The following is a 4,148-nucleotide window of genomic DNA, read 5'->3' as shown; positions in this document are numbered from 1 at the left end:
GTCTACAGTCTGATCAGATTTGTAAAATTTGCTAGAATCCTTAGTGAAGACGAGAATCTTCGTTAAACCCAGTAGTCGTCCTATTGAATCCAGAATGAGATTTCACTCTGCAGCGGAGTGTGCGCTGATATGAAACTTCCTGGCAGATTAAAACCGTGTGCCGGACCGAGGCTTGAACTCGGGACCTTTACCTTTCGCGGAAGTGCTCTACCAACTGAGCTACCCAAGCACGACTCACGCCCCGTCTTCACAGCTTTTACTGGCGGAAGTAAAGCTGTGAGGACGGGGCGTGAGTCGTGCTTGGGTAGCTCAGTTGGTAGAGCACTTGCCCGCAAAAGGCAAAGGTCCCGAGTTCGAGTCTCGGTCCGGCACACGGTTTTAATCTGCCAGGAAGTTTCATATCAGCGCACACTCCGCTGCAGAGTGAAAATCTCATTCTGGAAACATCCCCCAGGCTGTGGCTAATCCATGTCTCCGCAATATCCTTTCTTTCAGGAGTGCTAGTTCTGCATGGTTCGCAGGAGAGCTTCTGTAAAGTTTGGTAGGTAGGAGACGAGGTACTGGCGGAAGTAAAGCTGTGAGGACAGGGCGTGAGTCATGCTTGGGTAGCTCAGTTGGTAGAGCACTTGCCCGCGAAAGGCAAAGGTCCCGAGTTCGAGTCTCGGTCCGGCACACAGTTTTAATCAGCCAGGAAGTGTCCTATTGAATGTTTCTGATTAAAGTCAATCGTATCATTCACAGTTTAGTTTCACATTTAAGTGTATTGATGTTTGCACGTAGCACAATCCCTTTTCCAGACTGTTTTAAAACTTGGTTTAAGTCGTCAATATCGTATGTTCAGGGTTCTACTTTGAATTCCAGATGCATTTTCTTGTTATCCTCTGTGATATTTGGAATGATGTCGTATGTCTTCAATCCAATTAGCGCAATACTACAATCACCTCTGCTTAAATCAAGTGGTGCAAACTAATTCACACGTAATACTGACTATTGGTCATTTAAAGTCAGAGTGCGCGACATTGCATCTGAATCTCAACTGATGAATGGATGTTTAAAGCACCTCCTTGTATATTCTTCTTAAATGTCAGGAGGGACATGATGCATAGATGGCCACACAGGTATGAATTGAAGTCCTGATAGCACTGAAATTTGTAGAACACACGTCTTCTGCTGGCGAAGTGTCGTTGTAATTCTTCTGGAAGCGGCAGGTCACCAAATGAGTCGAAATAGTAGACGTTATTTGCATTGTTTTAACATATGCGACCGAGCGGGTCCCTGCTCCTCTGGTAAGATCTTAATTCACATTCTATGGATTTCCACATAATATTCGGTAATGCATCACGCATAAACACTGCTTGGAGTCCTGGACTGAACAATTTTTTTCTAACAAACTTGAGCAGATCAGTATTTGTAAGTACCCTATCTGGTAGGACAGCTAAATGCTAATTTATTGTTTGTTTGTTTGTTTATGAAGCGTTCAAGTATAGTCCTTTTCGATGGCCGCTGCTTCCATCATGTGATTATGTCTTCTTGCTTCTTATAGTTGTAACCAACCATTCTGTGCATTCTTGAATGTTTGGAGAATCGCTGCAGCACTGCCAGTCAGTGAATGGTTTCAAGTATAGTCAAAAATGGTTCAAATGGCTCTGAGCACTATGGAACTCAACTTCTGAGGTCATCAGTTCCCTAGAACGTAGAACTACTTAAACCTAACTAACCTAAGGACATCACACACATCCATGCCCGAGGCAGGATTGAACCTTCGACCGTAGCGTTCAAGTATAGTCCTTTTCGATGGCCGCTTCTTCCATCATGTGATTATGTCTTCTTGCTTCTTATAGTTGTAACCAACCATTCTGTGCATTCTTGAATGTTTGGAGAATCGCTGCAGCACTGCCAGTCAGTGAACCCACAGCTGAGAGACCGGCAAGAAAAGGGGTGAGGACTGGGATAATTCCGCCTGATGTCCTGGGTACTGGCCGTACGCCGGCTGCTTTACTCGACTCTTTCTTCTCCTGCTTCTTCAGAGCACCTTTAGCTCCATACATCGCTGCCGGAACACAGTTTTTTAAACACCCCTGCTTCTTATTTTATCATTTATTGCATAAAGTGGGGCATTCATAACTTGCTTGAAATTCGTCACCCCTAAGCCCAACTTGAATTTACCATGCATGATTTTACTAGCTGCAAAGGCTGCAATGCGTTGACCTACACGAATATTCTTTCTTTTGCATTTCGCCTTAACCTTATCGGCTAAGATTCAATCCGCACTGTGACGACTTGGGAGATCTTTATTTGCAGCGTATGCAGTGTTATGTTCCAAACACTCTTCATCGAACAGGTTAATTCCCCTATCACCTAACGTCAAACACTTTTGAAGCTTTGTTCCAGGCCGACAGTACTTATATCCTGAAATGTGTAATTCACACATGTAGTTTGTCGAGAATACCAAAGCCTTCTTGAATGGATGTCCTTCATGCATGTTATGTTACTGTGCTGGTTGTGGTCTGCGCATTCCATTGTGTAGCAAATCGCCAGAGTCAATCCAATTGTTTTGTGTCGCTGGAAAACTAAGCCATTTAACTTGTGATACATTTCCTTGATGTCTTATGATACACCTCGTTCTGAGCTTTTCTGCATTCTTCTGTGCAAAATCGTCCTGCAGTTTCTTCACCTTTACTGTCCTTTAAGATGTACGTTCCAAGATTTGTTCTTTGCACCTTGGAGACTGTGAATATTTCTGTTGACCAGTTTGGCATGTATGGTTTCTCAGAGGCTGTGTTATTCTTTGAAACACGAACTAAATCACCCAGATTAAACTCCACTATGGGATCCACCATTTTAATGCAATTGTATATTATATTTAGAAGATTATTATCGTTAACAGCAATAGGTCTCATTCATAAAATTTCGGGCGTTCAGCCGCTAAAATTTGACTTCTTCTTCTAATATTTCGGCTGAATACCGTCCAGCCATCTTCGGAGTGAGCCTCGGCCGAAATTTTATGGATCAGTCTTTGCGCCACGAAAATATGAAGATGCACAACAGTAGGTCTCAATTTTACTGTATGACGTTTGCCTCGGTTACACTGAGTCGTTATTTCTGAGAGAATATCTGTCCATTTTTTATGTCCAGCTCTGTCATGCTAATCAGGTGTGCTACCAGATCCTTCCCACACCACTGCAGGTACTGACAAGTCAGAGGTCACTGGGCTGGATATGGTGGTAGAGGCAGCTGCAGGTCAGGACATGGCGGAGGCAGCTGTTGCAGGTTGTGACTGGATGGAGCCTGCTGAACAAAGGAGGAAAGGAAACAAAACGCATCCATAGACAAAGACATGATAAGAAAAAGGAGGAGAGGAAACAATAAGCATCCATAGAGAAAGACAAAAAAGTACTCACCTTTCCATTTCTTCAAGGAGAAGGAGGTGGCAGATGATGATTTCGGCAGTCACTTTGTGGTTCTGCTCCAATTGCGACAGAGAATGGTTGGCTGTCGTCCTAACCTTATATCCCCTTGAGGTTGGTGGAGGGGGAAGACTGCACTCCTCTTGGTCCCCAAAGATGTGGCGGGATAATACTGTGATCACATTGGTCCACTCTGAGATGGTTTTGTGAACCAACTCAGTTGAGGTCCATACATCAAGGTGAGCAGTCACCCTATCTGGGCTACTGGAATAGGACAAACTTTGTCACCAACAATGTGGACTGACTGGCCATTTCAAAAGACACGAACAGCTCCAGCATAGGCAGTAGTTTCTATGAGTTGCGAAATGCATCTTCAGTCTTTCCCTCTGCATCACCATTATTTGCTGGAAAGCATACCACTTACGCTCATCCATTATCACTTTCTTCCATTTCTCATGTAGGCAGCTATGCACACAGTTCTCCACTGTATGCTTACATGTAATATAACCGTTAAGCTTCTCTCTGCTAAACACCAGCATTTCGTCAATTGAGCACATTTTTCCCGCCAAAAATAAATAAAGGCGTCCTCCCTCTCAGTCAGTCAGTTCAGCAAACACTGAGCGGTTCTCGGCAGTTTCCAGGAGGGAGAGAGTGGTGGGGTTATCCACGAAGGCTTTGTCTATTGGTGATGTGTGATAGTGCAATTGGGTTCATTTTTTACAAAATTCCTGCCAAAATTCG

The 4,148-nt window shown here is 43.9% G+C and overlaps 1 non-coding gene across 1 annotated transcript; it reads left to right on the top strand.

Moving 5' to 3' along the window:
• The first annotated feature begins 297 nt into the window (after positions 1-297).
• Positions 298-372, top strand: Trnal-caa (transfer RNA leucine (anticodon CAA)). The gene has a single exon. It is a non-coding gene; the product is annotated as a tRNA-Leu (tRNA).
• Positions 373-4,148: the final 3,776 nt, after the last annotated feature.

The sequence above is a fragment of the Schistocerca nitens genome, chromosome 2 (assembly GCF_023898315.1).
Source record: "Schistocerca nitens isolate TAMUIC-IGC-003100 chromosome 2, iqSchNite1.1, whole genome shotgun sequence".
Taxonomy (NCBI): domain Eukaryota; kingdom Metazoa; phylum Arthropoda; class Insecta; order Orthoptera; family Acrididae; genus Schistocerca; species Schistocerca nitens.
The sequence above is the reverse complement of the archived record's forward strand: the minus strand, read 5'-3'. Positions and strand labels throughout refer to the sequence as shown.